Genomic DNA, 27,071 nt, shown 5'->3' with positions numbered 1-27,071 from the left:
TGGGCATGAGAATCTACGTGGTTGGAGGAACAACTGTTTCAATCCAAACTCACCCCTCTATATTTGACGTTGGGTGTATTTTCTCTAATGCCTATTTGTCAATAACAACACGCTATTTGTGTACTGCAAAGGGGAAATCCCAGACAGTGTTCAACTTGACATTATCAGGAGTGTCTGTTCACTGAGACAGTACATCCATACACATTTAACCCATAAACCAAACTGAAAAAATGTGTGATGAAAAGGAAGGCACCTCACGGGCGAACAACCCTCGGGGAACTTGGCAGATGTTACCAAAACTATGCCCCTTTCTCATCATCGGTTGCCATTCCTTTTCAGAAAAAGAAATAAGTGTCCAAAGCAAATAAAACAAAGTGGGTGCTTGACAAGAAACAAATGTTCCTTGATGTGACAGACAGAAAAGTGATTAAAATCAACAACCACACCAATTGTACACCTTTATTACTAAATCAGGTGTGAACTGTTGAAGTAAAAAGGCTGGTAGCTTACTATCGCATACCACTACCTGTAACCGACATGTTTCACTGCCGAATAGATTTTATGGCAGATTCATCAGGGTTTCACCAATCGGTCACCACACCAGTGTTGGACATCATTTTTCTGAAAACTGTCGAGTTGAAACACTGATTAAAAAACACTCCCGACACCATGCTCCTCACACTCATCATATATTTTCAAATGCTGCAAAGTAAATATAACTGCCATTACCCTTAACCAGCAGAGTCCTCTCATACCAGCTGGCCAGGTGGGCTCTTAGCCCTAATGTCGATTGTGGTATCAATCTGTGGACAAACAGAACCTTGTTCAAACACAAGCTCATGTGGATAAAAAGGCCTGACAGACATTGATATTTATCAAGTAATGAACAAGTCCCCCATCACTTTACTCATGACCTCTCATTACATACACCCGGGTCCATCAAAAACTTACGGACAGAAACTCCCTTCTTCTATATAACTCATACCACCCGAGGGCCCTCCGGGATAATCTCCCGGTGGGCCAATTTCTCAGATACCGGAGGAACTGTTCAGACACGGATGTGTTTTTGGAACAAGCTCGTGATCTGACCGTGAAACTTGAACAGCGGAACTATCCTCGCAAGGTGGTCAGGAATGCGAGAAAGAGGGCATTGAATACTCCACGCAGTGCCTTACTTGAACATACTAGAAAAGAAAAACAAGACTGCTTACCTGTAGTGATGACCTTCGATCCCATGGCTACTAAGATAAAACAATCGATCCGGAGGCATTGGAATCTATTATCCAACAAAGATTTTTCGATGCCACCGCCTAGATTTGCGTTTAAACGTTCAGGTAATCTAAAGGACAGGCTTGGTGTGGTTGTTGATTTTAATCACTTTTCTGTCTGTCACATCAAGGAACATTTGTTTCTTGTCAAGCACCCACTTTGTTTTATTTGCTTTGGACACTTGTTTCTTCTTCTGAAAAGGAATGGCAACCGATGATGAGAAAGGGGCATAGTTTTGGTAACATCTGCCAAGTTTCCCGAGGGTTGTTCGCCCGTGAGGTGCCTTCCTTTTCATCACACATTTTTTCAGTTTGGTTTATGGGTTAAATGTGTATGGATGTACTGTCTCAGTGAACAGACACTCCTGATAATGTCGAGTTGAACACTGTCTGGGATCTCCCCTTTGCAGTACACAAATAGCGTGTTGTTATGGACAAATAGGCATTAGAGAAAATACACCCAACGTCAAATATAGAGGGGTGAGTTTGGATTGAAACAGTTGTTCCTCCAACCACGTAGATTCTCATGCCCACTAGAAGAACACTCATCTATGTCCAGGGTACAGGGATTCTTTGGTATTGATTAGCATCTAAAGAGTGCCAATAACAGCTGGACCTCAGTGTCCAAATTTCGTTGTTTGTCAGTCCATCACCTTAGTACCCCCACTAATTGGGGTGTACAAGAAAAAAGAAAAATGTGTGAAAGGTCAGAAAGTACCTCAAGTAAGCTTCAACAAGAGAGCTGATGGTAGGTACTCACCAGTTTGCTCACCTTTTTATCATCATTGGTGACTTTCTTGCCCGTGGAAAATACAATACGTGTCAAATATGAGTTTAGAGAGTGAGGAAAAGAAAAGATAAGAAGTGAAATGTGAACAGATGCACACACAGTGGTTATTTTGTGCTGGTGGTAACTGATTCTGACTGACCCTGGGCTCTGCCTAACCAGGGCCAGTTGTATGCTGAAAGAGACACCTAGAATACAGTGACAACACCTACATACACTAGGGTATACTATAGGTTAAGGTACCTCTATAATTGGCATGACCTCTCCTATAAAGAAGAGACATGAATACGTTCAAAATATTTATTTTAACTAATGTGCTCTAATATGCAGTAAGTAAAGTAAATTTATTTGTTGATTAATTAAAACCATTACAAAAAAGAAAAACAAATACAGGTCAAACACAGTTACTAGTTGAACGTATAAGGATACAGTGCAGAAGTAGAAATTGTCACCATTGATCAAAATTTCCTGTCAGGGATTATCGTACTACTAATATTTTCATACATTTGGTGAGTTAACCTTCTCAGAATTAAAATGCGATTTGCTCACGAGGCAAAAGCTAAAGTGAAAGAAGCTAGCAGCAATATTCGATGTCAATTAACCGTAAAAAAAAAATATATATATATATACACACTGAAGAAACTTATTAAAAAAAATTCTATAACAATCGTATTGCATTAACAAAGCTAAAGTGACTTGTGAGATCATCATCAAAGTGACCAGTGCTTTAGGTGCAATTAGGCTAGCAAGAGATATTCAATGACAATAAACAGCCTAGTTAAAGAACAATATCACTAAAAATTCAATATGATGCAAGGTAAAAACTAAAAAGCAATGTGCTAGCAACAGATGTTCAATAACATATGACAATTGCAAAAAAACCACATTAATACTAATTACATACTGTCTTTATCTGTTGTATTAAAAAATACTACAATGGTTCTTACTATATACAAAACAATAAAAGAAACTAAAGTGCAATGTGCTAGCAGCTTATGTCATTTTTTAAAACCATCTATAGTGAGTGCCAATCTTTCTGGGATAGAAAGCACCGACAACTTTCCTCAAAAATAATAAGCACAATAAGCGGGACATTATAAAGAAAATACTCTAAAAACAACATATATAAAAATTTAAAAAGTGCCCTTAGAATAATCCATCAACTCCCTAAATACAGCAACATCATCCGTTCCCAGTCGTATCAATATTAACATTTGCTTTGTGTGTCGACCTTACATCATTTCTTTTCCACTCTAAAAATGAATTGGACAAATTGATGTATAACATGAGCGTTGACACCACTTAAACAAAGTATTAGTGTCGTTCTACAGGTTCTAACTCCCATTTCTTTAAAAATAGGTTTTAAAATGATTTTCCGCTCCTGCAACATTTTTGGGCATAATGTTACAATATGCAAAAGGGTTTCATCATGCAAGCCGCATAGCCTACAATTATTTGTCGCCCATTTGGACTCCCATTTGGGGGTTCCATCTTTGGTTTGATATATTCCAAACCTTAATAACATAAATTTCTTTTTAATTAAGGATTTTTGATGAAAAAGTAAGTATGGTTGTGTCATTATTTTCTCAAAAGGTATTGGCAATGGTCCAGAAGTGAGTTTTCTTCCTCATCTCATCCTTATCCCAAACTTCTGATAACAAAGCCACAGTTGAATTAATTAATTTTTTATAAATCATTTTACTCATTGTTTCATCTTCCAATTTTGGGCATTAAAAAGTTAGGCGACACTCTACTAAATATTCCTGGCAACTTTTTGAATAATCGCCTTTTGAAATCTCGCACCAGCACATTGGCCAACAAGCACTCATCGGCTCGGGATAATGCCAATAACGTTTTTTAAAATGTTGCTCGGCGAACTAATAACTGATTCCTTAAGCCCAATTCCAATCTTAATTTGGCACGTGAGATGTGTCTAGGAATCCTAAAGACTGATTTATATCTCTTTGCAACTATGTCCTCCAACAATTTCACATCCCTACCCATAAAAATGTTAGTCCCATAGTCCAGAGAGGGAATAAGTTTTGCTTTCATAACTTTAAGCAGGTGGTCATAATTGGGACATAGTAACTTGTCTCTCATTTTTCGGAAAGCGAAAGCAAGTGAGGTACCTTTAGCCTCTAGGTTATCAAAATGCTGTCTAAATGAGTTTCTTATCAAATGTAATTCCCATATATTTATACACAGTCAATAGACAACCCATTGATATTCAAGTGGTTTACCCCTAATTTGCCATTCCCTATTAACATTATTTTTGTTTTTTTTGTATTAATTGTTAAACCGTTTTGAGTCACATATAAATTAAATGAAGTTATTAGTCTTTTTAATCCTATCAGGGTTTGGCTAAATAAAATAGTGTTGTCAGCATACTGTAGGTATTTTATTTCTTTACCGATAACAGCAGGGGAATGGGAATTTGTTAACTTAGTCCAAAGCATATTTCTGGGTACAGAATCAAATGCGGTTTTTAAGGCGATAAAACAAATATACAACTTTTGTTTCCTACATTGTGCTCTTTCTCCCAGTAATGACAATAAAATCAAATTAGTAAGAGTTGATTCTCCCTTCATAAAACCTGTTTGGAAAATTGGGATCAGTTCTTCTCTTTCCGCCCATATCTCCAACTCCTCTAACAGACAACTTGCAAATATTTTCGCATCTATGTCTGTGAGGGTTATTAGTCTGTAATTTGCGGGGTCGTCCTGAGGCCCATTTTTATAAATCGACTGAATAATACTACCCTTCAATGTCTCCGGGATACAACCAGACTTAAGTATGTCATTAAAAAGGGACGTCAATACCTCTGGCCAATACTTGATTTTAGCTTTAAAAATGGCATTCGGAATCCCATTAGTGCCAGGTGCTCCATTTGATCTAAATTTAATTAAAACTTTTTTAACTTTCTCTACCGACCATAATTCAGTATCAATAGAGTCTAAAAAACAGCCGTTACTAAAAGGGACATACCCCTCTATTGGGTCCCTATTACTATTGTGGTTAAAACATTCAACCTCCTCGGTTGGATTGCTTAAGGGACTTATTTTCATATTAAAAAAATGTATCGAACTTAATTCATCTATATTGGCACTTATGTTTCTAAAATTTCCATTTTCTAAATTGTTAATAATGTCCCAAAACAGACGCAGATCCTTAGATTTACATGCATAATGAAGTTTGGCCCAGATCTCTTCATAATACACTTGTTTAGCCCTCCAAATTTCTTTTTTATAACCCCTCTTTAAGTCTCTGATTTTAGTTGACATTAAAAAGTAGAATGACCCTTTTGCTTTTCTATACAAAGCTCTTATAGTTTTATTAAAGGAGCGTTTCAAGTATATTAAGCGGTGGGAATACCAACCTGGGTTCTTAGGATTCAAAATTGCCCCCCCAGATGGTTTCCTATTAGGGAATTTATTCAATAAAGAGTCACATAAGGTGGGCCAAAGAGCAACCATAGTTGTTCCTTCAGAGTAGGCTGCCCTTGCATCAAGAATTAGTAGCGAGAGAAAATCAATAATATCTTTCTCTGTTTTCTCACTCCATATTAACCTCTTTAGGTTAAATGCAGCCGGGGCTGTTCTTAATATTCTAGTTTCTGCTAGATACTCGAAGGGTAGACTAATCGTCATAACTTGTGGTTATGGTCCCTCTCAATCTTTTGAACCACCTCGTAACTTTGGACGGATTCTGAGAGCTTATCTGACAGTATTGTGTAGTCAATTATAGATGGACAATCTGTTTTATTAAATGTTGGTAAGTGCTCTCTATCATACAAAATTGTTAGGTTGTATTTGGTAAATTCACAATTGGTCCATTGGGCTAATAAATCTGAATAAGGTTCCCGCTTTTTATATGATAAAAGATGAATGTTAAAATCACCAGAGATGATCATATGTGCATCCCTATGATCATAATATAGTACTTGAGTTGCTCGAACCTTTTTTTTCGAACTTAAATAAACATTTAAAATAATCAATGATTGACCGGCTACTAATTTAATGTACTGGATCCATTTTACTTGAAGATCTATCACGTAATGTTCAACCTTAAGGCTTAAAGAAACATATATTGAAAGTCCACCACTTGGTCAGCCAAATGCTGCATCCTTACTTGCCGCATTCAAATATTCGTAGTAACCGATCAGTGGAGTACTAACCAAATTCCATGTTTCTTGCAAAATTAGTATATCAAACAATTTTTAAAAACCTACAACATTTGCATCTTCTATAAGTGTATTAAGGCCATTTGTATTCCAGGAGCAAAATGTAAGCATTGTTAATGGATTATGCAATGTACCCCAACATCAGTCAGGCTTTACTAAATTTTTACTTGATAAACTAGACGGAAGCCAGCTCCAATCATCCGCCTCCTTGGGGACCCCTTTTAATTCTTCACATACCCGTAATCCCGGCTGGCAGCTTTTAATTTTAATGCCACCTAACCTGCCTAAGGCTGATGATGGGCCTGAGGCACCCTTCAATACTCTGAATTGATTAACCTCCATCAGTTTTGGGCCCTCATCCTTCACTGTAGGTATTAAGGGGGTCGGATATAGCTGACCCTGTAATACCCATACTTTAATCCCCCAACTTTCAAAATTCTTAGAATTCTAAAATATTTTCATTACAATGTCATCATTTAGCCACGTCGTAATGGTTGTCTCCCTATTCTCACCGTCTAGCTTAAACTCAACCAAATCCAGATCTTCAGTTATTATATCCTTAAGATCCTGCGTTGCCTTTAGAAGTTTCAAAATATTCCCTCTATTCAATATATCATGTGGACCACGAGTACGATATTGGGGGCAAAAGACCACTTTACGGTTTTCAACCTGCTTATTGCTAGATACCATATTACTCTTTGGCCCTGACTCGGAGAAGGCCCTATTCTCAGAATTGACTGGCAGGGAAATGTCTGGCAGGTTTTGTTGTTTAATCTGTTCTGGCTTTAATTGAGCCCGAGTGCAGGGACACTCACCCTGTTTGTTCTTATTAGGTTGTAATAGAATGGGACTTACTAATTTTCCATTTGGCAGAGTCTGATCTTGTACAGAAGACAGTATTTCCTGGCTAGTTTGATTATTATGCGCTTTGGAGGGGTTTACAGTTATATCAATTGGCGTATATTGAAATCCTTTTAAAACTACGCCAACATCTCTAGACCAAACTGACCCCTTTTCCTTCGGTTCGCTTTGTATGTTAACTTTGGGCCCGGCTGCTTCTTGGGTTAAAGTAATCTCAGTCAAGTTAATAGAGTTTTTAATACCCTGAACAGAGTATCCATCTTGAACAAACTTAGGTTGTCCTCCTAGATTCTCACAGGTTGATATTGCCTGGGTATTGGTCCCCACGTTTAATTTAGCCTCTACCTTTGACCCTTCACTCCCAATTTTAATAAGTTGTTTGACTTTATTAGTAACTTGTGGGATAATCAAGGGTCTAAAAATTGGAAAAAGGGTCACGGGATCAGCATCCGTGGTTAATGAGCCGCCCTTACTTACTACCCCAGTCGGTATTTTTTTATCTTGGGCTAACTTATTATGAGCCTTTCTTAACCTTTTCCTAGCCCTTTTTGATAAAACTTCAGGAACAGCCGTTACTCCTGAACCCGCACTTCTGTTGAACTACTCCCATTTAGCTCCTTGTTTTTCTTAGAGTTGGAGACAATGGGAGACTCTAAAGGTGAACGAGTGTTACCTACTACTGTTCGGGACACCATATTTCTAGTACTAGCGATCCTTGGTGGAGAAAATTTTAAGTCTGTTTTTTTTTTTTACTACGATTCCAGTAATTGTTAAATTATCGCTACCCCCAACTTTCCTACTTGATAATAGTTTTACTTCGTGGACCATTGATCTGACTATTGATGGCAAATCAGAAATGTTATCAATCAGTTATGCACAGGTGCAAGATATTAACTGATTCTCTTTATCCGCTTGGACTTTGGAGATCAGTTTAGTTAGCTGAAAAAGATTTGTGTCGGTTCTTACAACATGTGTTGCTAAAGTATTTAAAATGTCCACCTGAATATCTAATTTGTCTGAGTGGAAGTTAAGGGCATTTGTTATAGAATCCATAGTATTAAGCAAACAGTCCCAGACTCCACGCTCACGGTAGCTCACATTATTTTCCAAGGTGTCTGTTTTTGCCTGGAAGTTTCCGTCAAATTTTGTTAACAGTGATGAATCTGCGGGGTTAAAAGATTTACAATGCTCATCAGTATTAGACTTAAGGTTATTACACCTACTAGCTATACCTGGGATTAAAACTATTCTCCAATAGTATACAAGATTGATCCATATTACTAGGAAGTTTGTTACCGATTGGAAAGGGATGGTCTACTAGACTTATCACTAATTCATCCCCACCACCATTGTTGATCGATTTAACCACATTACATTCGGACATTATAGCCACATCACTCACATTATGGTTTGAACCTGAAGAGATGTCAATTACTGAACCTGCGGCATTTACTCTATCCAATGATTTTTTATCCGACTCTTCAATTATGGAGCTTTGTAAGTCATCCTCCAAAAATAGCCCAATCGGCTGTTCCATCCTATTTTGCCTGTGGATTTGTACTTTCGTCTGCAGACTTCCAGGATGCACCAATAATTTTTCCGATAGGTTAAAAGCCGACTCCTGAGTGTCTTTATCCAGCTCTGAAGACTTCGCTTTTTCCTTTTTCTTAGAGCTGATCACATCATACACCTCCAATTGATCCGAGATAGATTTAGGATCTTTCAGTGCAGGAGAGTGATCAATTGTTATAATCTTATCTGTGGAATCTGTCTCATCACAGGAGGTTGCTACTGCCGAGTCCAATTTAAACTCGGCTTTTTCACAAAGATGAGCACTATTCAAACACGAAGATGTAGATGGAGAAGAAAATGATGATGTTGTACAGTCCACACTAGAATTGTCCTTTTTAGTTAAAGTACTATTTTGCCGTTGAGTATGACTAAGATGGTACTTAAAGAAGAAGCTCTTTATCGACGGTTGAGAGTCCATATTAAAAGTCTTCGGCCTCTTCCCGGGGGTGGTAGAGGGAAAAGGAGGTAAAGGGGGCGACCCCAACATGGCTGCCTCAGTTAAACAATCTCTTGTTAATGCGGCCCCCTCAATTTTTTCATCTGACTTTGCGTCAGACCTCTGGTGTTTTTTTAATTTCGGCACAGCTCCACGTTGCCGGCCAGATCTCATCCTGAGTTTACTGCGCAGGTTCAGGCACAGACTCTGGCTCCAGCTCCAGCTCCAGACTCCCACCGAAGGCTCTACCTCGCCCGCAACAGACCCGCGGCAGTGGCAGTGGTTTCCGATTTTCCGGCTCAGAACTTAAAGCACAGATTTGGTGAGCATTTAGCTTTTGCTCCGTTTAATTTGGGAAGAATACGGGCAGAATGCGGGCTGGGATGTGGCTGCTTGCAGGCTCCTCACACACCACACAGCCCCGCGCCGCCTCCCGCCACCTCCTCAACCACGACCGTTACTCCGCCCCTCTCCTCACACAGCTCGTAACTAAACTCCTCCCTCTGGCCCTCTGGAATGCAATCTGACTCACTGCAGAGCCTTAGTATGCCTGGGAAGACTCTACTCACCTCTGAGTTCTGTGTTCCCCAGTGATCTCACTGTCCTTAAGGTCCTTAATGCACCGCAGGAGTCGCTTAGGGGCTCTCACTCCCACTCCCTCTGCCACAGGTAGTTGTTAGTGAACCGAAGTTCCCACCTAGCTGTTGCAGGGCACTGCCTCCTGTCACCGCTGAGATTCACATTCACATTCATCACACAGCTCACACAGCGCTCTTCGTCCAGCGCTTGACCCCCCCCAGCTCCTCCAGCTCACTGTCCTGGCTTGCCGTTTGCCCTACCGCCTTCCGCCGCCTTCAGCTACTGTTTTTTTTTTCTTTTTCAGCCGCCCGCCCAGAAAGGCAGTCAAGCACAGTCAAGCGGCAAGGGACTGTCCGTGGCCATGTTCACCGCCAGCGTCCAGGGAAATGCGGGAGGCGGGAGGTAGTGCGGGCAAAATGGGAGGCAGAACCTCCGTGAAGATAAGGCAGCAGGCTCCGGCAGGAGAAAGCAGGAGAAAGCGGCGTGCGGTGTGCGCCTTCACTCTCGCATCTGACTTCTGGCGCTCGGCAAAAAAAAAAGAATCAGTAGTCGAGGTTCTAACTCAATGTTTCGAATATGCAGTACACATGCCACAATAAGCAGGAAAATGCATAAACAAAAATATGGTAAGCATAGCAATCAGTCCATGAATCATGAGAGGAGCTGTCATTATAAAAAGACAGTATAGCCTATTCTCCCCTTGTGTAGAAGCAGAATTATTATATATTAGAAGATCTCTGGGCGTTATCTGCAGACCCCATACCTCAGTATATAGATGATAGATCTAAATCGTAAGTGCTGTTGTGCTCTTCTCCCTTGAAAGGTCCCTCTCTAAGTGTGTGCTACCTATTTGTGTATTCCAATAAGACCAAAGTACATGTTCCAAAATTCTGTATGTATTGTCTAGGTGCTAGCGCTTGACCAGAACAGAATAACGAGTGACATTGTTGAGCGACCTTGCTCACAATGTTCAAACTAAATCAAAGGAACCTGCAGAGTGTGAACACAGCAATAGGTTCTCATGTGAAAACAGCTAAATAGGCATTTGCTAAATAAATGTGTGTAGAAACATGTGCAAAGTAGCAGACAATCTGCAGCGTGCTCATGCTAACTTAGAGAAGATGACAATGTCCCCAGGGGCCTTGTGACACCCTCCCCTTGGTCAGGTCGGTACCCCTGGACTAAAATAGAAATCAGGGGTAAGCAAAGGCAAAGCGTCTTGGTGAAAGGTCAAAGAGCCATTCAAATCCAAATCAGAATCATTGTGGAGTGGTAAAAATGCCGAATGAAGAAAGAAACAATTTACAGTATTCACTACGAAAGCCATTCACAGCATATATTCTGGGTCAAAAACCTTGCTGGATAAGTGGAATAAGTTCCAACAAGCTGACAGAACCTTCAATATTAAAAAGATATGCTATCCAATTAAGCAAGTCGAACGAGCAGACATGCTCCTCATATCCAGGGGCAGTCAGGAGCATTTATGGGCAACCTGCATTAACTTTGATGAAACTCCGATCCAAGAGGCGCTGTGCACAAGCAAAGATACTCAAGTCTGCCGATGGTCCAAGTGTAGAATCCTACACAAAGTGCCTACCCACTGAACAATCCTGGGCATTGGCCATCAACAGACCAATCAACAGTTCACATCTAGGACAGCGTGTGATATATTGGATAGGCAGACATCCAGGGCTCTTCGAAAAGGGCCCCAGAGGCAGTACAACACAGGTTGCATGCAGGTAAAGTAGGCATAATGGAAGGTTAGCCAATAGTCAATGTTAATAGCTTCCAATGACATTAAACCAAAAAGCTGCTGCATCCAGTCTCGGTACAGCTGCAACTAGTCCCGGTTTGGCAATACCACAGGTCAAGCAGCCATTACGGAGCAGCTGTAGAAATAACTGAATGCCACAAACCAAGAGGAGCGGTAAGGGAAACCCTCCAAGTATGCTGGGAAAAATAGAATGAATAAAAGCTGGGATTACTCCAAAACTAGTCTGAAACAAGGTGACAAGGCTGGAGCCTACAACCTTAAAAAAGTGAGTCAAGCCTGTTGTATCAGACGCATAAAATATGTTGTGAATTAATTCTCCAAAATGTAAGGGGAGATTTGTGTTTAGCAATGACTAAATCTCACTTGATGTTCTTGCCACCTGCAATTCGAAGAGCTCTTGAGCTGGCTTGAGAGCCACTTCTTGTTGAAACAATAGTGCTTTGAGTCTGCTTAGCTTATTGAAATCTGTTTTCAAAGTTGGAATGGAAGGTCACAGCGAACTATCTACAATCCCTTGTGGAGGTAGAAACAGGACGTTGCTGCAACATGTAAAACATTGCGAAACTGTTACTATATATGGGATTCCAGCCGGTAAGCCACAGCAGTTTTGGTTATTTAGGATAAGATAGAGTGAGTATTTGAATAATAGGAGGGACTGGGGTCCAGTTTAAAAAACAAGCCAAATTAGGGGCTGAAACATTGAAGGCGCCGTGAGGTTTTACTTATTTACACACAAGGTAGAGTCTCACTGTAAAATTACAATCATCCCCTGTAAGTAAAACATCCTTGTCCGCCCACTGACAGTGAAATGCGAACAGTAATTACCATAATTTATGAATATAGCTGCTTCCAAGCGGTTCATATCTACCTACAGGATAGTGTTTTAAGCAAGCTGAAAACTGGAAAAGTGAGATGGAGAAGGAAATAACCCCATGTATTAACCATACCGCTGAATCAGTCTCTGCCACAGAAAATGCTAACTGTTCTAGTTTCTCAATGTGTAACATAGTGTATGAAGCATTTTGCATAAACATAAGTTTCTGTTTATCCGTCAAATTAAATGGGAAAAACAGAACGGAAGCATTCAGATGACCCATGGTACTCTCCTATTTTTAAATGTTTGCAAGGTCCAACCAAATTGCATAACAGAACTCAGTTGATTTTGACCATGATACAAAGCAGACACTTCATTTTGAACAATGTCAATAACAGATGATACAATATTATCCAAAGTGTATATACAAGAAGACAAAGTGTTTATGCTGTTATCAACCACGGCAAGAACTTTTTCCAAATTATCTTGATCAATTTGATGTAAGCGTACTGCTGCTTCCTTTAGGCACTATTTCCCAGAACTCAGGCAATGCCGCATATACAAAACGTTTAGTGCAAGGGGATTTTGGACCTAAAAGAAAATCAGCAAGATTAATGTTACCTGATAAAAGGGAAAGATGTTTTTCACAGATGACAGGGTGGAATGTTCCAACCATTGTTGGCATAATTTGCCAACAACTATGTGTTAACGGTATGAGATTGGGGGCCACAAGGGTCAGGTCTACTCTGAGTAAACCCTCTCTGTGGCATTGGTAAAGTGCAAATGACAGGCATTGGTGTTCGTGGGCCACAGCAACCAACCCAAAGGGTCAATAGTCTATGAATTAAAAGTACTGTTTTGAAACATAGCACTCAAGTCCTCAATCGTATAGTTGGTGTGTGTATGCCATGCAGCTGCGGTCCGTGTGGGTAGCAGCGGTGGGGCCCGGTAAGGGGGGATTTCGAGGGACAATGCAGAGGACCAATTAAATAAATAAATAATTTTCCCTCTTTATCGTCCCTCGAAATACCCCCTTACACAGTCCCACCACCCCACCGCTGTTACCTGCACAGACAGTGGCTGCTGCCATGTGTCATAGTCATCCAAGGACAGAATAGATGGAGTATTTAAATTCTTAGCAGTGGCCAAACCAAAGTAGGTAGTTTGCTGAACCATCTGATTTAAAAATATTAGCTGAGACGGTATTAAACATGCATGATGCAAGGACTCAATACCCTGGACCTGCCAACTTTTTGTTCCCCAAATAGATTTTAAATCTATTGTGTCCTTCCAATATTCATAACCTTTCAGGGACAACTCGGTTATGAAGGACGACAAATAAACAAATTTGGAGTGGGTAAGCATATATTTGTTGCTGGTGGTCATATTTAATTTATAAAAATAGGAACGCGGGTCGGGTAAACTATAACCTGTAAAATATGTAAACTTCCTTTTCTGTGTAATTGAACTTCCCTTAAATGGTGTTGTGCAATGCTCCCATTGAATGTAGCTAAATTGTGGTCTCTGAGTATTCGTTTTGTGCAAAAAATGATGGCCAAAAAGTTGGTAGCAAAATAAATCTGCATAATTTGTGGAATTTAAATATAAATCTTCAGTATCAAACACAGTGTAATATTGTAAATCAGAAAACAGTGAGTAAACAGCATTGACATGCCAATCATCGGAGTGCATTCCAGGTAACATGACATCCCACAAAGAAACTCGGAAGACGTATGGAATTTGCAAACGTTTTGTAGGACCATATAGATCAAATGGCACTTTATGCTACATGATGCCATATGCGAATGGAAAAGCCAAAATGTTAACTAGAGCTTGATCTTGTTTCATTTTATGAGTAGAAGTATGTTGGGCCAAAACTCCGACAACCAAGTCAGCAGCAGAGCGTTCAGGCAATTAGTGGCCATTAATTAAAAGGAAAAAGACAACCACAAAGCCTTCCCACATGAATAGGAATAACATTGACAACACAATCCAGAAGTATGTGCATGGCGGGACCAGGTAAGTTCTTTTTAACCAGGAAATGAAAACACAAATCCGTGTTGGCAGCTCTACCACAGACGAGGACAACGAAGATGTATTGTAAGAAAAGTTATCTCTGTCCATTTAGTAACCACTGGAAACTAGTTGAAACAAAGGGAGCTGTTCTTCATCGGATGGTGAATGAATGGTACTTTTAGGAATATCAGCTATAATTTCAGCTGGTAGCAAAGCATTCTCGTTTTCCATATTGCACATGTAGAAGACAATACATCCATTGTAGTCTCCATATCCCCTTCCAGTATTTGGGGAGAATTTGAAGAAACAGAATGCATTGGATGAAGGGAAACATCCCTCCACGGAATGCTTGTAGGCATACTATTGAGTGTCAGCCATATGGTGTAACTTGGCATGTTCAATGGAAACAAACAATTCTCCTTGCGACCAGGTAGCAGAGGTAAGGTCACAATACGGGTGCCTTTTAATCCAAGGACTGGAACTGTTGCACTGTACGATGGACTAAATTCTTTCTTATTCTCCACCTTCTCTCGGAGTAGGTCACCAATGTTAGGAAACCAGCCAGAAACCGGGATCAGCACTGCAGCATCCGTGGATGAGGGCAAATGAGTATTTGCAAGAGTGTCTCAACTCTTTTGTAGATCCTGCAACATAGCACAATGGTTATTTACGTCAAACGTTATGGCTGCTGCCGCAACATCTAGACCCTCAAGGTCTGGCACAAACAGTTTAATACCAAAGAGCATTTCATATGGGTCCGCCCACTCAGAGATCTTCTAGGAAGATTATTAAGTGCACGTTGAACTCCATATAGATGAATCAACCAGCTCAGACCAGTAGCTAATACCCTTTCTGTCAAAGATCGCTTTAAGTCGGGGTTCATCCGCTCCACAACAGAATTCCCCTCAAGCCGATATAGAGACGAGAATTGCACCTGCAGCCCCAGAGACTTCATCACATCCCTGTAAGCCTTAGAGTCAAAAGCTGGACTGTGGTCTGAATGGAAGGTGCCTCAGGCAAATGTCCCTACAAAGGCATGCAAATGTTTTATAACAGTTCAAGCGTCAGCACTGTGTTGTGGCGAAACCCAAAGGAATTGAGTGGACAAATCCACTGCACCAAGATATATTTGAAAGCATTGTATGACGTCAAAGGACTGCAGTGATAAAGATAAATACAACCAAATGGTTGATTTGAAATGAAAAGCTTAGTATGAGGTGGTCTTGGAACTTTAGAAGGTTTAATCTGTTGACAAATGTCACAGGAAAGTATATATTTGCGAGTTTCCTGGTATAAGCCACGCCACCAAAAATGTTGCTGCAAAAGCAAAACAGTCACTGTCACTCCAGCGCGTGCAGAAGCCATGCCTTTATGAGCAGCTATAAACAAAGAAAGTCTGCGGTCCTCGTTGGTAATCAAATGATCACCAACTAATGGAATGGTTGCAAATCGAAGTTGATCAGGTTTTAAGTGATAAGTATAAAGTGAAGGAAATCTTTGGGGAATTTGCGTTCCCTCTTTTGTAGCGGCAATAGCCGCCAAAATATCATCATCAATTGTAGTCATAGACCTAGTAACGGCTGCTACTGAGCATGTGGGTACTGCGGATTTGGCAGCCTTATCAGCCAAGGAATGACAAGCGCTGTGTGCTCCCAGGATGTCAACGGAACTTCAATTAATGCAAAAGGATGATACGCTGCTGGAGGAACAGCATCCGTGCAAGTGTGGAACAAATTATCATTCGCATTAACCGCAGGAAAATTAACCCAAGAATAAAATATTTCAATCCGCTTCAACCACGAAAATAAAGTTAGCCCCTACATTGGGGACTCCCTGCTGAGTCAAGTATGCCATACTGCCTTCCAGCTGTGTGCTGGAATAGCGACTGGTTGTGCCATGGAAAAGTCAAAAGAGTCAATAAAACGGTAGCACAAACGGGTAGAAAAACCTTTTAAACTTCAAAGTTTGAATAACCTACAGAAATAGGTGTACCCTACAAATGCAGGAGGCTAAATCCCCCCACTAGGGACGTCTCTGGGAACCGGTGAGAGGGTATAGTGGAGAAGCACAAGCGCTACTCAGGGGTCTTGTGAATAAGTACCAGACCAAACGTTGGCGGGCCATTTTGCAGGGTTTCTGCACACAAACATAACTATGCGAAGGATTATGGGACCTTAGTGCCTAGGGACTGGGTCATCCTACCACCTTAGTACCTATGAGCCCAGGACCAACTTGTTATCATGTCTAGCTTGCTCTCCTACTCACTCACATAGAAACAGATGATTAGACACCCCAGAACACAACACTCTCGACTCTCAGGAATCACAGTAGCAAAACACACCCTTTTCCTTGCACTCTTGTACTTGTCCATTTAAGATCTGACAGAGACACACATAAGTTCAAAATATTTATTTTAACTAAACGGGCTCTAATATGCAGTGTACATGCCACAATAAGCAGCAAAATGAATAACACAAATATGGTAAGCATTACAATTAGTCTGTAAATCATGAAAGGAGCTGTCATTATAAAAAGACAGTGTAGCCTAATCTCCCTCCCCTTGTATAGAAGCAGAATAATTATATTTTAGAAGATCTCTGGGCATTATCTGCAGACCCCATACCTCAGTCTATAGATGGTAGCTCTACATCATAAGTGCTGTTGTGCTCTTCTCCCTTGAAAGGCCCCTCTCCAAGTATGTGCTATTTATTCATGTATTCCAATAAGAGCAAAGTATGTATTCCCTAACAACAGCTGCATCATCGTGTTTTGTCTAGGTGCTAGGGCCTGACCAGAACAGAATAACAAGGGACGTTGTTGAGCGACATTGCTCCCAATGCTCAGACTAAATCCCACGAACGTGCAGAGTGTGAACACAGTGATAGGTTCTCATGTGAAAACAGCAAAAGAGGAATTTGCAAAATAATCTTGTGTAGTAATGTATGCAAAGCAGAGGACAATCTGCAGGTTACTCATGCTAACTTATAGAAGCCGACAATGTCCCCATGGGTGCGCCATGTGATAGGGGCAGGGTCCTGTAGATATAACTTAAAGCAGGGCCCTTATAAAAGATGTTTTATAAGCCCTGGTTTTGGAAAAATTTCATTTTTCCAACTGCAAAACCCCCGCCACATAGGTTAACATGGAAAGAAGTTATTAACTAATAATGCCTGCTAGGAGAATCACAAAAATGCCATTCAAAGACTTCCTAGAATGGTATTGATAAATCAAACATTATGGTATTGTTGAATTTCTCCTAAATTGTACTGACAAAAAGTTATAAGATTTTCTTGTTTGTAAGCCAAAATTCAGACTTTCAGTGGTCTGCCCTGATTCAACAGAGTTAAGTGGATTAGCCAGGCTCCTTTGATGAGGTGATAAATAGCCCCTAGGATTAGCCAGCTCTTCTGGGAGGGCAGGATTCTGCTACATAGGAATCCTGGGGTTGTGTTTAGCCAGCTCTCTCCCTGCTGGAAAATTAGCCATTACGGATTTTGGAGAAATTATGCCCTCTGGGAGAAAATAGTTGCACACTTTGAAGAATGTGGTCATACCCCAGGGTGTTGCCCTGCACCTCATTGGACAGGAGTACCCTCCTGCTTGACCCGGAGAACTTGGAATAAATATCTCAGAAGAGCTGAGCCTCTCAGATCTGCTGCTTGAAACTTAAGAGAGAAGAAGGGTCCATGCTGAGGAGTTTGATTGGCACCAACCAGGCCATGCACTCTGAAGATTGTGACTGCTGCACAACCTGAACTACAGCCCTCTGCACCTAACTTGTGTCAAAAGGACTAAAGAGTGGACTCCCTGTAAGCCACTGGTTAACAGAGCTCACCTGGAACATCACCACCAAGAATCCTTAACCTGGAATTCTACCATTTGATTTGTAAGAGTTTTGTCCAAGTGGATGGTGGGAACTGAAGTCTCAGACTTTCAAGGACTATCCTGGAGCTTCCACGCCCTTGGAGTAATTTTTGGACACTTTGGGACCCCTTGGGGAACTTCAGGAAGAAGTTCCAGAAGTTTGGAGCAACTTTGGAAAAAAGCTCAATAAGTGTATTGACTGGACCTGCCAAGCCGGCGACCCTCAACCACGAGCCGGCCTGCCATCCAGGTTCGTCCTGCTGAAAAGCTCAGAAAGTCCGACTTCAAGAGTTTGACTGGGAGTAAGCTCAAACCCAAGCCAACAAAACCTCACCAAATCTGGCCTGGTGAAGAGCATCGAGGGACCCCTGAAGAAAAAGCTCTATAAAAGTTTCTAAGTCTGAACATACGAAAGGTGACCAACCACGAGAGCCAAGCTGCCCACCTTCAACCGCGAGCCAGCCTAGATCCCTGGTTCGTCCTGCTGGAATGGTCCCGAGGTTGGACTTTCATCAGTTTGACTAGGAGCTTGTTGCAAGGCAAGCCAGTGAACCCTCACTGAATCCGGACTGGCTGAGAGCTTCAAGGGACCCCGGGAAGAAAAGCTCCAGAAACGTTTCTAAGTCAGAAGGTAAAAACATTGACCGAGACCTACTGCGAGAGGTAGCCACCCATGTCTCCATCACAGTCGGCCTGAAACTTTGACTATGACCCAATCTAGCGTGACCAGATGTCCTAATAGGTGCTATAGGTTTCTATGTGCTATATAGTGCAGGTGTAATTTTAATGATACAAATATTTCCCATTTTCAGAAATTGGTGTTGGATTTTTATTGTGAGTTGTGTCATAATTATTTACTGAATTGGTGTGTTTTTAAATGCTTTACATACCTGTCTTTGAAGTTAGGCCTGCCTGCTTGCAGCCAAGCTACCAAGGGTCGAGCATGGGAAACTCACTTTCCAACAGTAGTGCTCGCCAAATCACTGTATGGCACTGCACAAACACAAGTCCTCATCTCACTGCTGATCACCAATGTAAAAAAAATAGTTTTTTTGGTTGACTGGTGTATGAGTCACTGTCAATCAATGACCACAATCCTAGTCAGGGTAGGTGGCAGGAACCCCCAAAATTAACCTGGTCTTACCCTCTATTAGGTTAGCACACAGCAGCCAGGCTTAACTATAAAGGCAGTGTGTAATGTATTTCTGCAACACTTCAAACAGAAGAACAGTTAAAACACCACACATAAAGATTCCACACCAGATTATAAAAATAGCTCTGATTTTAAATACATAAGAAATTATCAAAACAACAAAAATCCAATTGGTAGAACCAGAGATGTTGATTTTTTAAGTTTATGGTGAAAAGCAGCGCTAACAAGTGCAAAGTGCTATTAAGGATATTAGGTTGTGCTGACCCAGGACAAAGTCACAAGTCCAGACTGACCGCAATGGAGTGCAGGCCAGCTTCAGGGATCTACTTAGTACCTTAAAATCCTGGTTGCAGAGCTTTGTGTGGATCCACTTCAAAGATGCGTCACGCAGCCGAGATGATGCATTGGTTACGACATGCAACGAGGGTGTGGTGCGAGGTCCTGTTGCATCTATGTCGAGGATCCTGTCGACAGGGCTTTTATTGTGAAATCCAGTGTTGGAGATGCGGGCGCAGCAGAGGCGAAGCGTGGGTTCCAAAGAACGGTAAAGCTATGATGCGGAGTTTTGGGGTAGCAATGAGGCTGCCGTTGATGAGATATGTGAGGAGCTTGCGCCGGAAAAAGCTTTGAACAGCAAGTGTTCTAAAAGAGATGCGTCTGTTTTACTCGGGGATGCACCGCTCTGCGGAGAAGATGCAACGGTTCTGCTCAGGGCGTGTTGCTCGGCAGAGGCGATGCATTGGTTCTGCTGGCAAGTATCTTAGGCCCACTTCGAAGGGTCCTGGACTGGGATGGCACCACTTGACAGGGTATACTCACAAATGGTAGAGTCCAGGTGCAGGGGTTGGAAGTCTGTTGTGTCCCTGAGGCTTCAGAGCTGGCAGACAGCCAGCTAGCCCTTAGAGTTACTCTGGGTTCTTGGGTCCAGTGATGCAAGTCCTTCTCATCCAGGCAAGAGGGCAGCATATCAGTGCAGCAAAGAGTCCAGCAGAGTGCAGTCCAGCATAATGGCAGACCTTCAACAGCACAGAATTCCTTCCTGGCAGAGTATCCATAGGTCCAAAAGTGTAATGAAGTCGTGATATCTGAGGTCCAGTCTGTATATCCATGGCTGCCTTTGAAGCGGGGGACACTTAAAAGGCATGCATTTGAAGCTCACAGTGGTCTTCCCTTCTGTCCTGGCTCCAGACTCACTACAGGGGGTATGCAGCCCTCTGTGTGTGGACAGGACACAATCCATTCAGGTGTAAGTAAGGCTGTGCCCAGCTCCTTCCTCTCATCCTGCAAGAGATGGCCCATGGAGATAAACCTAAGCTGCCTTTGTGTGTGGCAGTCTAGGATGAATCCACAAAGCCCAACTGCCAACTACACCCAGTCATGTGATCAGAGACAGACTACAGGCACCAAATGGCTAAGGCAAGAAAATGGCAACTTTCTAAAAAGAATTGCAATTTTAAATCTTACTATGCCATACATTTGGATTTTAAATTGTGATTTCAGAAACACTAGACGAAGTGAATATCTCTTATCAATCGGATATTACATTTATAAAATGTAATAAGGTTATCCCAGTGCTCTCCTATGGGAGAAATTGGCCCTGCAGTAGTCAAAAACGAATTTGAGAGTTTTTCACCACCAGGATATGTAAAACTTAAAAATACATGTCCTGCCTTTTAACTACATTCCACCCTGCTGTCAGGGTTGTCCAGGGTCTACCTTAGGGGAGACTTATGAATAAAAAGGAAAGGTTTGGACCAAGCAAAAGGTTTATATTGCCAGGTCAAAATTGCAGTGTAAACTTCACACACAGGGCATGGTTAGAGGGCTACTTAAGTGGCTGGCGTGATCAGTGCTTCAGGCCCAATATTAGCATTTAATTGACAGACCCTGGGCATGTGTAATGCACAGTACTAGGAACTTAAAAGTAATTTAAATGAGGCAATACTTTCATGGTTTAAGGAGTGAGCACATGCACTTAGCACTGGTTAGCAGTATTAGAATGCTCAGAGTCCTAAGGCCAACATAAACTAATTCGGCAAAAAGTAGGATGAGAAAAGTAAAAGGTTTGGGGGTGACCCTGCAAAAATGGTAGTTTACTACACACCCTTTTCTTGTGGTATTTTTTCACGTGTTTACAAATGGCCATAAAGCCACTGCGGCTGGTAGACGTGATCCATCTGAATATTTGCAGTTGTACGAGCAGTAATGTTTTACAATGATTTTTTAATTATATATGCAGCTAAACATGCTAGTCTGCCTGAGGCACGTGTGTGCATTTTTAGAGAACCTGCAAGACGTCTTTTCACGGGTGTCGACATCACGTTTTGCAAAGTTTACATTTCTCTACAGAATGAAATAATAATTTGCTCACCTCAATTAGATTTTGTAGAAAAGCGTAACTAAGCCGTACTTTTATAGTCAGTTCTGTGCTTTAAAGGGTGATTTTGAGAGGGGCCCTAAATCTACTCATCTGTGTAGTGTCCTGCTGGACACGTTCTAGTCTTTCTGCAACTTGAAACCCACACTATACACCCACCCACCACCGGCGTCACGAGTCAGGTGACCCGGTCAATAAAGGGGGCCGAGCGCACGTGCTCGTGGCCCATTAACCAGCCCACTATCCTGGTGTCTGTGTCTCCCTCATTTACCTAAAGCGGTCCTAGGGCCCAACGTTACAATGGCGACAAGGCGGGTCTTTCCCACGTGTGCAGCCACTGTTCGCCGGTGGAAAAAGGGGGGAGAGCTGCCCGTGCAGAGGGCACCCCCTGTGAAACGGCGCCGGCCGCCGAGAGGTCCGCGGGGTGCATGCCGAGCCCCGGGCCTGCTTTTAAGACACGAGGTGACCGGGAGCCTACCCTGCACCTCTCGTGCCCGCGGTGAGCCGCCCTGCCGAGGGAGCGCCCCGGATAGAAGCGCTGACCGACCGGAGCTCACCCGGTTCGGCCGCAAGTGACCCCCACCGTATGGAGGAAGACGGAGCCCCGCAGCGCGACCGGAGGTGACCGGGTGCCCACCCCGCACCTCAACAACCGGCCTGTGTGAGCACCCCACGCGTGGAGCCCCAACAAGGGAGTGCAGGCCGAGCGGTGCCCACCCGCATCGGCCGCGCCTGAGTGCCCCGGAAAGCGGAGACCCCCGCGGAGCCAACCCGCGTGGTTAAACAAGCCCGCCGGCCGAAGGTGAGCCCCGAGCGCCCGAGAAAAGAGGGGGGGCTGTGCGTTTGAAACCACCCCGCTCCTTCAGCCTCGCCAAGCAGCGCCGAGTGTCTCGATAACCTGGGAGCGAGTAGAAAGTAAGCCGAGCCCACCCACAGCTAAGCAGAGCGGCGCCGGCCCTCTCCTTGCGCTGCCCATGGTGTGAAGAGTCTGCTGCGAGGGCGGGAGGCCTTCAAAGCGAATGGCTGGCCGCCGCGCCGAACGCGTGGAAACACTGACCAATGTGAGGCCCCGCTGCGCACTGGAAGCAGCTCTACCCCCACCCTGTGCGTGACTGGCAGTGAGCTGCCTGCTCCTGATGCTAGCCCATGCCCAGCGAAGGAGCAGAAGACCACGCAACTGCTGTGGGTGTAGGCACGGGCGGAGCCCACCCGCGATCCAAAGTGCCCGACGAATGTAGCCTGGAAGCAAGGCAGCCCCGGGAGTAGCGCAGCCCTTCCCCACCTCGTGCAGCAGATAAGGTGCGCGGCTGTGGCGGTGCGGGTCGAGAAGAAGAAAAGGACACAAGAAGGGGAGTAGTGTTTGCCCCCAGAACTCAGCGTCCACACGCCATACCCTCCCACATTGCCCAAGTCCAGGACACTACCCAAGGCAGAGAAGCACCCTGACCGTGTATCCACTGACACTAGCATCTCCACAAAAAGGAGTAGGGCTATAACAACATATTAAGACACCTACCTAGCTGCAAGTGCCCGTACCCAGGGGAACACTGATGAGGAGCAGCCAAATTCGCGAGGCAATCCAGGTCACAGCCCACTCTGGGAAGAGCAAACACAGTCCGGGGCATTGACTCTCAAACAGGACAGTCGGAGCCACGCTTTACTGTAATGCAGCGGCGCCATCTGGTGGCCCTTTCCGGTACTGCAGGAAAAAGGAAAAAACAAGCCTGCAACAAGACAAGAAATTCCTGCCACTGCGCAGGACAAGCTGTTTTCCAGCACAAGACTGAAGGACAAAAGAGCAATACAGAATTAAAGGCACTGTGTGCAGACGGCGCAGGAATGCGCCAGAAACGCAAGGAACACGGCAGGAGACGTCGCAGGAGCGCGCCAGATTCGCAAGAAATGCGCCAGGAGTGCAGGAACTCCACAAAGAACACTCACGGGAACGCGCTGCAAGTGCGCCCAAGAAAAGCAAAGAGCACAGCGGTCAGCGCACAAAAAGAAAAGACCAGAAAAGGTCAACGGAGCGGTGACAAAACCCTCCTGAAGCACTACACAGACACTGGGCATAAGCCAAGCCAGTAGCCTAAAGCAGCAAGCCACGGAAGCGACTGAAGAACGCATCCAGAAGCGCGCCAAAGCAACCGAACGGCGAAAAAAAAAAAATGGTTGCGCAGACAACCAGGAGCATGAGGATTCACCAGGAGGAAGGCGACCACCCAGCCTGGTCGCAAGGAGAGAAAGCCGACGACCCAGCCTGGTCGCAAGGAGAAGAAAGCCGACCACCCAGTCTGGTTGCAAGGGAGGCAAAGCCGACCACCCGGTCTGGTCGCAAAGAAGAGAAAGCGGACCACCCAATCTGGTCGCAAAGAAGAGAAAGCGGACCACCCAATCTGGTCGCAAAGAAGAGAAGGCAGACCACCAAGTCTGGTCGCAAAGAAGAGAAGGCAGACCACCCAGTCTGGTCGCAAGGAAGATAAAGCCAGACAATCGCCCATGAAGAAAAGAAAGATCCGACCAGCAAGATGGTCGCCTGCGATGAGAGACCTGGCAGGAGGTCTGATCAAAAGGAAGTAGAAGTCCGTGGAGCGGATCTCCGGAAGAGGACCCCCCCCCCAAGGGATCCATGAGGAGGACCAGAAGTAGACGGACGCGACACCCATCAAGAACCAGAAGTAAAACAGTCAAAGTAAGAAGTTCGCGGCGACCGATCCAGTCACAGAGTGGAAATAAGACGGTGTCCTAGAGCCAGGACAAGACCAGAGGGAAACGGGCGGAGAGCACGCCGCTCGGAGAAGCCTGGTCAGAAAGACAAGAGCAGCAAGATGACCGGACCGCGTCACGAGGAAGAAAAGAAGACCGGAATCGAGTGGCATGGTGCCACCCGAAACAACAACATCCAAGAAGATGTGAAGAGGTGTGGCAAGCCAACACACACCAGAAGAGAAGGTGACATGCGCCGCAACATTGAGCACATGGACCTATACGTCCAGGAAAACATCAGTGGCACTAGGAGAAGAACAGGCATCTACTTACAAGTCCTCTCACAACCTGTCGACTGCAGGAATGAACAGGCGGGACCATTGGCAACACCCACCTTTGGGATTGAGCGGAAGTCTGGATGGGGAGAGCGCTCAGACGTCCTGGCAGAAGGAGAACTAACCACTCCACACCAGCCCGTGGATATCCAAGGGGCAAAGGCCTCAGGGACAGCGGTGGCAGAGGGTCCCGACAAGAGAGATGGATCCACCACCATCTATCCTGCATGTCCCAGGAAGAAGAGGAACTTGTGCGCAAAGGCAGGAGACAACAACCACCCTCCAGGTGGAGCTACGGACTTTGTGGTGATACTCTCATCGTCTCCTCCATTCATACGCAGATTTTGGAGTTGGAGCAACGCTGCAGAAAGCACCCAGCCCAGTGAAAACTTGATGAAGAGGGCCTCCGGGATATCTTGTGGCAGGAGGACACCCGCGGGAGGGGCGTCCTAGTGAGAAGGATGTCTTTCAACTACTCCCTCTTTTGCAAAGTGAAGCCATGCTGCTGCCAGTGAAGAAACCAGATGGACTGGTAGAGAACAACATCTATCAGATCTACCATCTTGGCATCTGTCTGTCGTCACCACAAGAGCGAGGCTGAAAGTCCAGAAAGGCACATCCACTGAGTACCAGGACGTCGTGCCCCTGTGAAATAGTAGTTCCAGCTGCAAGTTTCCACCGTCGTCATCCATCAAGCAGCTGAAGAGACTTTTGTAAAATTGTGACAACAGTACATTGTGTGTTTATTTCCTCTGGCAGGTTTGGACTTTGTTCTTTTAATTCTTATTAAAGTTGGGGAGGAATGTAGTGTCCTGCTGGACACGTTCTAGTCTTTCTGCAAATTGTAACCCACACTATACACCCACTCACCACCGGCGTCACAAGTCAGGTGACCCGGTCAATAAAGGGGGCCGAACGCACGTGCTCGTGGCCCATTAACCAGCCCACTATCCTGGTGTCTGTGTCTCCCTCATTTACCTAATGCGGGCCTAGGGCCCAACGTTACAATCCGCATCATGACGTAGTTTCTTAATGAGAACACCAAGGCGAGATTCGCCCTCGAGTTCAACATAACTCAAACAAGTCACCCGCTTTTTGAATTCCGCCTCAATCTTACTCCACATTCCTTCAGTGCTACCAATGTTATGCACTCCTATAAAGGGCATTTCATACCAGACATCCGACAGCATGCAGGCACTCACAACATCAGGCAGCCCCCTCCCTTACAAAAGGAACAGAATTGTCACAGCATGGCGGGAAAGGAAACCAACACCAACATGAATTAAACATTCCATTATCTTCCAACCTCAGACGTTTTAAGGCATGGGCAATGTGGGCTCTGGCCCAAGACCCCAGCTTATCATGGGCCCCCAGTTAGAGCCAGCTCTGTTTTGCAGTCTTCCACTCATTACCTTGAATAGTTCTTCAACAAATGATTTTTAAATGCTGTTATCCTGTAATTTAGTTTCAATGTGGGTGAGGTATGGGAGTCTATTTCAGACGTTTTGCAGAGAAATGTTGTGTTTATTTTTCATGCAATGTTCACAGAAAAAAGGTTTTTTAGAGAAAAACGGGACCACGCATATGAGAAATGGAAGGGTGTCACAGAGGCTATTTGCAATAATATTAGTGAGCTGCTGCTGTGATACAAATGAAAACAAATGTCCCAATAAAGAACAGGGGTATAGTCTGGCTTGACTCAATGACGGAGAACTAGACGGCTGTCCAGGGAGGGGCAGGCTAGAGAATACCATACAGAGGACCCCCTGCTCGAGAAACCTTAGCGCTCTAGTTGATTAGCAAAAATGCCTACTTATGGCGCCCGTGGCTGTTCCACTTCAAGATCTCCCAAACACATAAATTACAATGCGAAAGAGTTAGCATTGCTGAGGTCAACAGTTGCTCCTCAGTACGCACACATCCTCACGCGTGAAAACCTGAAAGGCAAGAAGACCATCTGCGGCCATTGCAAGGTCATTGTAAGTAAGGATACTGCTGACAAAAATGCACACTCACCAAGGCCAGTAGAGAAAGCACAGTGGAAAATGGGGTTCTGTAGTAGGGGATCTCTGTGTATAGTCATAATCTAGTGAATAGTCCCGCCCATGTGCGTGGACCCCGGAGCAATCAAAAATAATCTCTTACAGTGTCAAAAAATGCAGAAATGCATAGACACTTAAGAGAGAATTTAAAGACAGATAATGCAGCCAAAAAGGCTACACTGTCCAGTACTTCAACTAGAAATTCCACCATAAAATCCACAAAACAGCAAAGCCTGTACAGATTTCCCTTTGCTTAACAGCAAAATCCCTCAGGAATGATAGAGAGAAGAACCTGGACAGACAAGCCCCA

The sequence above is a fragment of the Lissotriton helveticus genome, chromosome 4_1 (assembly GCF_964261635.1).
Source record: "Lissotriton helveticus chromosome 4_1, aLisHel1.1, whole genome shotgun sequence".
Classification (NCBI taxonomy): Eukaryota; Metazoa; Chordata; class Amphibia; order Caudata; family Salamandridae; genus Lissotriton; species Lissotriton helveticus.
This window is presented reverse-complemented; position numbering follows the sequence as displayed.